This window comes from Macaca mulatta, chromosome 13 (genome assembly GCF_049350105.2).
Source record: "Macaca mulatta isolate MMU2019108-1 chromosome 13, T2T-MMU8v2.0, whole genome shotgun sequence".
Classification (NCBI taxonomy): domain Eukaryota; kingdom Metazoa; phylum Chordata; class Mammalia; order Primates; family Cercopithecidae; genus Macaca; species Macaca mulatta.
The window spans coordinates 16708035-16718128 of record NC_133418.1 but is presented as its reverse complement, the minus strand read 5'-3'; the positions used below and the strand labels follow the sequence as shown (position 1 = coordinate 16718128).

Below are 10094 nucleotides of genomic sequence, written 5' to 3'. Positions count from 1 at the left end.
GTAAGCCAGACCTCCTGGCAAATACCATTGACCCGCTGTAATTCTGTGTGGTGTATTATGTCCCATGTACAGGAAATCATTCACAAACCCTTTAACCAGGAAGTACTAAGATGACTTTTAATGCAATATAACACCTTTGCACCCATTTAACATATATTTAACCCCAGGGGTATAAATATATATTTTATAGAACATCAGGCATGTTTACCTAATGGCTCGAATTTCACAATGTCTCTCTCCCTGAGAGGACAGCGGAGGATCCCATGCACTGTCTCCAGGAACATGCCCCTCCCAGAGAGGATTCACAAATCAAATGTGCACATGCATGCATGCACAGACACATATCACACACACACATACACGTGAACACGCACACCTACATGTAATACATACATTCACACATGCACACACATTCACATAATCACATAATACCAACACAAAACACATGCATACACATACACACAACACTCAAACACACACGCACAAACATACACACAACACTCAAACAAACACGCACAAGCATACGCACAACACTCAAACACACATGCATATACATACACATTCTGACACACATACATATGTAAATGCGTAGACATAACATGCACAAATATACATGTATAACTATACACACACGAGCATCCATGCATGCCTACTTGCACATGTGTGCAGTCGTGCCTAAACATGTAACACATGCACACACATACATGCAACACAAATACACATGCACACATATACACATGCATGCACATATACATCACACACAAAGGCACACATACATGCACAACACATATACATGCAATACAAACTTTCATACACATCAATGCAAACACACATACATATATACACCCCTCAAAGACCCCATTACTCAATTCTAAACAAAGTGGTTTATCCCCCAAATGTACCTTCTCGTAATTAATAAGCTCTACTGCACATTTCTTGTTTCAAATAATGAGGTCTCACACACAGCACACACACATTTATACTCCAATACGTGTGAACATATACATAGAAATAGGCACACGGGCACGAAGGCCCTCTTCTGTAAAGGTATTCTCAAACTTGAACTGAACCAATTCTGCTAATTATAGTCAGAGTCAGCAAAGATATATATTTGACCTCGGAATGATTATACTCGTTCTTTTCGTTACCCCTGGCAACAGCAAGAATGTAAAACAGAGTTGTGTGATACCATGTCACTTATTCAATCCCACTTCCTGGGATCTGACCCACTTGTAATAGGGTTTCTGTCTGAGTGATTTCCTTCTGACTAAAATCATGAGATAATTCCTTCTCTTCCTGCTTTCTCTTTCCCAGGCCTTTTCACTGCCCTTTCCTCAATCTCAGAAACTAAATCATACTTGTCAAAATGGAAGGCAAAGAAACAGTCTTAGGAGTGAATCCCACAATGGAATGGACTCAAGAGAGGAAAAAATATTCTTTTTGAAAATGTACAAAAGGAAAAGTCAAGAGGCCTGCGTTCCCTCTCACGACAGAAACAGACGTCAGCATAGCAGGTCACTCAGCACAGTTCAGCTCTGTGTATGAAACAGAGATTCTAGTCCTTGTCCCTGTTTCATGATGTTGCAGTGAAGGAAACAAAACAGACAAAGGGCACAGGCTGCAGAAAAGGATTTTAAAAGGATGACTTTTAAAATGTGCACCTGCTTTTCAAGGGCACAATGAGGATATTTTCAAGTATATTAAAGCTGATTTATAAGAGATGGGTATAAAGACTCTACAAGGTCATTAGACTTTAGACTTACAAAGAAAACAAATCACATTCTCCTAGCATCACGAGTCAGGTGTTCCACAAATACTAAGAAGAGCCACCGCAACGGGATCCACTATGAGGGGTCAAAACATAACCCATGAAGCGTGGCCGAGAGCTCCTATAATTAGATTATAGGAATCTATAATCAGGAATCTCCTGATTTCTAGGAATCTAATTTTAAACATCCTCACAGCTAGCACATCACAAAAATACAGAGCTCCAAATGCCGTAACACAAGTGCTAAGAACACCTAAGCCAAAAATATACGAGGCATTTCAGGCAAGAATCCAGAATCAGAAGAACACAAGTTTTCTAAGTTCTTCAAAAGCTGGTGCTGGTTGAGGCTCTTCTGCAGACTTCAACAAAAGACACGCTAGAATTAGCCATTGACGGTAACCCTGAGTCAACACGCACCGTGTTCGGAAAAGCACAAGGCCTGCTCCGGCCTTGAGACCCCTGGGAACTTTCTCTGGACCGCACCGAGTGGATGACTTTGAGAACTCAAAATAACCAACAACCAGTCCATGAACAGAGAAAGAAGACTGCAGCCTCCCTGGGGACCTGGCTCCATGCCTGCCCGCTTTCTTCCGGATACCTTTGCCCTTCCCGGCTCCCTGCTTCACCTGGCGACGCTCTGGGTTCAGGCCCCTCTCCAGCTGTGTCTTGGTCCACGGCTGGCTGCCCGTGTGAAGCACCAGGCCTTGAAGGACCATCTCCACCTGCTCCCTGCACTTCCCACCCACTTCCGCGAGACTCCCAGGCTCTGGCTGCTCTCAGGGATCAGGGCCGCCAGGCTCCCCTCACAGGCTCCAACTGGAGTCCTGCCCCCTGGTTTTCAACAACACTTGGGACTTTCTCCTGGAAACTCTCGGCTCTGGACTTTAGTGAACTGCGCCATCCAGCTCTTCTCTGGACTCTAAGCAGGGCTTTTTCTGGGTCTTCCAACCCTGCCTCCATTTCCAAATGTGGGCTTTCCTTTGGCCTCCTCTCTCCAGACATGCACGCCTCACACTCTGGCTACTTGATCTGCCCTTCTACCTAAGAGGCTCCCAAATGCACCTTGCTCCAGATTTTCCCCAAGCCTCCTCCTGTATTTCCAGACTCGCAGCTTGCAGTGGTGTCTGTAAGTATCTCCGAGTCAGATCCACACTTGCTTCTGATTTCCAGCAAAGCGCAACGCCGACCTCAGGGTGCAGACTCGCAGCTTCTTCCGCCTTCCTGCACTCCCTCTTCCCCTCCTGACCCAGGCACCGAATCGCTCAGCTCACTGGCTGCCTTCTGTCCTCCTCTCGCCACGGCGAGTGCCCTGCATGAGCCTGCTCTGTCCCTCCGGCTCCACGGCGTGCCGCACATCAGAGGCGATTCTCTCCGAAACCCTCAGTGGCTCCCTCGTATCCGACAGGTAAGGACTTCCACATTCTGGCCCCAATCTAACTTTCTGGCCTCAGATATGCACATGCATATTTTATCTATGCAAGGAGAGTACAGGCCTCACACCTGCTCTCATTCCTGGGCTCCTAGCTCCTCCTGAAGGTGCTGTATGAGCTACCTATGCACTTTCCAAACACTAATTGAATATGCGCTTGGAGAACATTTACTTGATAATTTTGTGGCATTGCTGGATAACGTGGACAAAGTGAGAACTACGCAGGTGTGTGGATGCTGCCTTGCCCAGACCTCACTTACCCAGACACTCCCAGATGCTCAAGGTGACCAGCCCTATTGGCGCACAGGCAGGCGCAGGAGGCGCAGGCTGCACTCCCACAGCTGGGCCCGGCGAGCTGAACTATAATCATGAAGCAGCTGTTTGCTCCTAAATCTGTGTATGCCGGTGCACTTGTCACACATTACTGAAACCAATAAAGTATGACTCCAAGGAGAGAATAATTGTATGAAAACTAAGTTGGATGCCTTTCAAAGACTTAATATGGGGGAAATTTTTTTTTCATTTTAATCTTTTCTACATTGCTATCATATTAGGTATGGGCAAAACATATACACAATGTTTGAGGAAATAATTTTTAAAGGTTTCAAATGTAACATAACTTGTTTCCCTTGTGTTGCCTATTCTCTTCTAGAAGAATCAAAACTGTGGCAGGCCTGCGATGGCTGTGGTTGAGGAAAGAGGCCACACCCACAGCCAGTAGAACCACGCTCAGCAGCAGCCTAGCCCCGCGTGGAAGAGGCGTGAACACTCTCGGGAGAGGTGGATGTGCACTAACCGTTCCCAGCTCTGACCTCTTTGATTAACTGAATATGGTGATTGGTTTTATCTGAACGTCAGACAAAAGGGTGTCTATGCCCAGGAAAGACTCTAAACACTCTGGACCCTGCTGGGGCAGATGGTGACCTTGACCCAGTGATACCACTCTCCATTGGGCACCCAGCCCAGTCTCCTAATCGTAAAGGACATTCATAGCAACAATACGAAAAAGAAACACGACTGTTCTGACCCAGAAAAGTGAAATTTAAAACATTAAATATACAGGTTCTAACTAAGAGGCAGATGGACCGGGCGCGGTGGCTCATGCCTGTAATCCCAACCCCTTGGAAGGCCGTGGTGGGTGGATCACTTGAGGTCAGGAGTTCGAGACCAGCCTGGCCAACATGGTGAAACCCCATCTCTACTAAAAATGCAAAAATTACCCTGATGTGGTGGCGGGCACCTGTAATCCCAGCTACTTAGGAGACTGAGGCAGGAGAATCGCTTGAACCCGGGAGGTGGAGGTTGCAGTGAGCCGAGATCGCGCCACTGCAGTCCAGCCTGGGCAACACTTTCTCAAAAAAAGTAAAATAAAATAAAAATAAATAAAATAAAATAAAATAAAAGGCAGACAAACAAAAGGAGATTTCCTCTGATGTTAAAAACAGAAGTATTTGATTCACAGCCTGGATAATTGAAGATCTGTATAGAAATCACCTAGGGCCCCGCCCTCCCTCACAACAGACTGGGGTAGAGGGAAGGAGGGCAGGAGGGGGGCCCCTTATCCACGAGAGGCTCCTCCCACCTCATCCCCTTCCTCAGGAGGGCGGCCTGCCCAGCACAGGCTCCATTCTCCCCAGGAAAGACCCTGGCGTCTCTACAGGAACACCCACCTCCCTTCCCTGCAATCCACTCCAGCTGCTCACGGCCAGTCAACGGGGGCGCTCTTCAGAGAGGAGCAAACGGCTTAGGGGAGAGCCTGAACTCCCACGTCCCAGGTGTGGCTTGCCAGGGAGCACAGAGGAAGGATGCAGGTCCCGAGAAGGAGGAGGCGCAGGAGGACGATGAGAGAGACAAAAGAGACAAGAGAGGCTGCCTAGCGACGCGCTGAGCGCAGGACCTGGCGGAGGCCTCCTGGGGAGGGGCAGAGGCAAACATGCTGCTGCTTCTAGGCTGCTCCGGAGATACAAGCTCGGAAGGGGCTGCAAGGCAGGACTCGCTGAGGAGCAGTCATGTGGATGCCCCGCCTCTCACACGGCACACACTGAAAACATGCAACTAACAAACAACACAACACGCATGTACAATGCGCTTATACAACACTGACAACACACAATGCACACAAACAGACACAACCTATACAACACATACCCAATACATGCAACTCACAACACAATATGCATTTTTAACACTCAGGCAACACATAACCAATACATGCAACGCACAACACAACATGTACGTACAACACACTCATACACACATACAGCACACGTAACTCACATACAACACAACACGCACGTACAATGCACTCATACAGCACACACAACACACAACTCACACACAACATGCACATGCAACACACTCATACGACACACAACACTCATATAACACACAACACACACAACTCACAACACAACATGCACACACAACACTCACACAACATGCACACAATACATACAACTCACAACATACACATACAACATACTCATACAGCTCACGTACAAAACATGCAACTCACGTTCAACACAACATGCACGTACAACATACATGACACACGCAAATCAATGCAACATTCACATACTCACAACATACACATACAATACACTCAAACAACACATACAAGAAATGTAACTCACGCACAACACAACATGCACATACAACACACTACACAACATTCAACACATACAACATACACAATACATGCAACTCAACACAAATACATGTACAATGCACTCACAACACACAACACTTACACAACACACAACACATGCAACTCACAAACACACGTACAACACACTCATACAAAACACAACACTCACACAACATACACACAATACATGCAACTCATATACAACATACACATACACACGTACAATGCACAACACTCATATAACACACAACACACATACAACATACAAAACATACAACTCACAAATACACGTACAACACACTCATACAACACACCTACAACATACAAAACATACAACTCACAAATACACGTACAACACACTCATACAACACACAACACTCAAACATACAATAAATGCAACTCAACACAATATGCACATACAACACACATACAACCCATGCAACTCACATACAACACAACACACTCATGCAACACATTCATACAACACACACTGTACAGATTCTAAGTATGAAATAGAAAACAGCACACGCACGGTTTCTAAAGTATGATGAAAGTGTTTTCAAGAAGGTCGTCCAACATCCAAACTGGTACCATGTCCTCATTTTCAGCTGCTGCTCAGATTCAAGCATTTTTATCATCCGCTCTATGAATTATAATAATACAGCATAAACCCAGTTTTCATTTTACACCCACTTTGGCGTGGGGTGCTCCAAAACAGGGGCCAGGAGCCTCAGAGTCGTCCCTCAGAACAAAACACAACCCACACTCAGAGGCCAGGAAGGGAACTCGGGGGGCGACACACACTCTCTCATCTGCAGAGCTCTGCTTCAATTACTTCACACGTAACCAGGGCTGGAACGGGGTTGGTGAGGGTACAGACATGGCAAACTGAGAAGAAACTGGCAGGTGGAGAAAGATCGGCCAAAACCCAAGGAAAAGTGCTGAACGTTTTCCACAAATAGTTCACACGACAGATGATACTCGGGCTACTGAAAGTTTATTGAGAGGGGTCTTGCTCCAAAGAAAAAGTTCTCTCTCAAGGTTATCGAAGATTCACAGCAGACACCTGCCCCCAACACACCATCTGCCGAGGGCCTATGAGTCAAAAAGAAGGTAAGACAGAAGAAGTAAGGGTGCAGGGGAAGGAGAGCAGGAGGGGACCGAGTACTCGGAACCAAGTGAAGTGATGGGCGGACACTGAATGCCTGACTCCAGGGTTATCACCTCGGAAAACAAGTCTGTTGAAGTCCGTAGTAACAGTGTTAGTGCTTTCACTGAACCTGCACTCAACACTGGAGAACCTCCCTGTGTTATGAAGACGATCTGAAAAATAACATTAATTCACAAGGTAGAGTGACGATTCAGCCACAGAAAATAAAACTGATATAATCCACCACAAGTCACACTGTGTCTTTCTTTAAGACTGGTCTATGATGCAGAAAAGAGGCAGCTTGAGATCTAAAATACTGAAACTGGCAGACACCTCGTTTCCCTGAATTCTCACAACCGTGGCACCAGCTAGGGTAAGACAGAGTGGCTTTCAGAGCTTCCAGAACAACAGAACAGATCAATCATAAATATGCAAAGGTGATCTGAAGACAGAATTAATATTCCACGTTTTGGCTTAAACTAGTCATGTGATTTCCAATAAGTGGGAAACATCCACACCAATTTTTATAGGAAAGTTCAATGTGAACACATAGTACAGAACACTATCTTTGTTTTGGAATTTATTTATTTAATATGACAATTTCAATTGTCTTTAGGGATTCCTGATATTGAATGCTCATCTTTATTAATGATGAGCTACCCATTTTCTGACTGAGGAAATGGAAAGTTGTCACTGCCTAACAGCAATACTCAACACGGCATGTATGAAAGGGAAAGCTACACCTGTGTGCACACACATGCATACACATGCATACACATACCTACACATGTACACGAACACACATACACGTGTATGCACGTGCACACACATGTACACATGTGTGCATACATACATATGCACGCACACATACGCACATACATGCATACACACGCATATACGCACACACATACATATACACACGTACACATGTACATACATGCATGCATATACACGTGCACATGGACACGCATACACGCACATACACATGCATACACACGTGCACACACATGCATGTGTACATGCATACGTAAGTATCATCTCAGGTATGTGGATTCAAAATTCTGATGCAAACAAGAATAATCACAAAACAAGGTAGGGTGTCAACAAGTGAGAATTGAGATGGAAGTCCTGGAATGTTCCAGAGACGATATGAGGGAGGTCTGCACATCACATAAACATCTTACCCATTTTAAACGTGACCATTCCTGCCAACATCGGCCTGGATTAAGAAGATTTCATTTACATAAGGAACAGAAAATATAATACTTGTTCTAATGAGGTTCTCTAATCATTAGATTATTTTCATAATTATAAGTAATCACTAAATAACTTCCTTTCAAGGGTCTAAAAATAAAAATAAGATAACAAAGTCACAGTCCTGACAGTTTTATCATGCAAATCACAGCTGTGAAAATAAAGCATGGCTTTGAGACTATGCCCTCCTCAAATACCCTTCATGGAATTTTGTACCAGTAATGGCTGGTAATTAATTGTTACACCAGGTGGAAAAGTATATCATTTGGGGTATATGAAGTAAGCATGTAAAGAGAAATGACCACACACACCTGAAACCAGGTCTCATTTCACAACTGTTTCCTACTTTAGATTTGCTTAATTTACTTCATGAGGTGCCTTGAGGAGAGAAAGCAGAGCTGGGATCTGCCCCGAGGCTGCTTCGGGAAGAGCTGGGTGGGCACCAAGCCCCTCAGACCGAGGGCTGAGCTGCGTGGCCATGACCCCATCACTGCGGCTCCCCAAGCGTGTGTCCCTGTGTGTCACGCAAACCCCTGCCACACAGGTGACACACGCCACACGCCTGACACAGGCTCAGCACACAGGGAGCGATCAGTAAGTGGTGACTAGAGAGAAGCGACGGCCTTCAGCGTGGACGGAGAAAACAGGTCACAGACTCACAGAGGAAACGCCGCAGATCCACAGACGGAGAAAACACCACAGATGCATGGACGGAGGAAACAGACCACAGACGCACGGAGCGAAGAAAAGCACCACAGACGCACGGAGGGAGGAAAAGCGCCACAGACGCACACATGGAGAAAACGCCACAGACGCACAGACGAAAGAAACGCCACTGACGCACGGACAGAAGAAATGCTACGGACGCATGGATGGAGGAAACGCGCCACTGAGGCACGCATGGAAAAAACAGGCCACAGACGCACGAAGGGAGAAAACGCCACAGACGCACGGACGGAAGAAACAAGGCAGAGACGCGCACACACCAGTGTGGAACATGGGACAGGAAGGTCCCGGCCATGCACCTTCCACTCCCACTAGGGACTTCCCACCCCAGAGCACTCAGGATGGCTGTGGAGCTCCTGCCACCCACCCCAGAGGTGAAGCTGGGGAGCCAGAGATGAGCAGGTTCACGTCCATCAAATGCGGCTGCAATCCCTGTAATAACAGGAGGTCACCATTAAACAGAAGGGCACTTCACTTGGAATAAAAGCACTCTGCATAAAAGACTAAAGATTGGCCGGAGACCGCTTAGAAACCATCACAATCATTCTTGCTAGTGACAGTGAAGCTTCAAGAGTGGTCACTTTTCCTGTAGAAACGCCACAGAGGTGATTCCTGGAACTCAGTTAGAATATTTCTTTCCCGGAAACCACACAACCAAGAGTTTAATAATGCCATCTCTTGAGCAGAAAGATTAAGATTTGTGATGAAACAAAACCCTGCCAAGCCTCCTGATTCTAGAAGATGCTATACAGAAAAGCTAACTCAAAGGGCTTGCATTTCTTTTGTCGTTCATGACACACATGAAAAAAATTTTAAATATACAAAAAATGTAGGATTTGTACAGTGAGTACCAATGTATCTACTCCCTGGATCACAGATTAGATTTTAAATGTAAAGTTCTAAAGGTTCCCAGCTAAGGAAATGTGCAGTGTAAGCCTCTACCTGGTTAGAACCAAGGGGAATGGAATGAGCTTTCCCCGGCCTTGCTACTCAGCTGGGAGGGGCTGCCACAGCTCCGCCACCCCACACCAGAGCACCCAGGATGGCTGTGGAGTTCCTGCCATCCATCCCAGAGGTGAGGCTGGATCCCCAATCGAGGTGTTAAGAGTGAGCCAGCTGG

General features: G+C 46.0%; 1 long non-coding RNA gene across 1 annotated transcript; it reads left to right on the top strand.

The window, feature by feature from the left end:
• Positions 1-1836: 1836 nt before the first annotated feature.
• Positions 1837-4615, top strand: LOC144333687 (uncharacterized). The gene is made up of 2 exons (XR_013402617.1): positions 1837-3173; positions 3850-4615. It is a non-coding gene; the product is annotated as an uncharacterized LOC144333687 (long non-coding RNA).
• The last annotated feature ends 5479 nt before the right edge of the window (positions 4616-10094 follow it).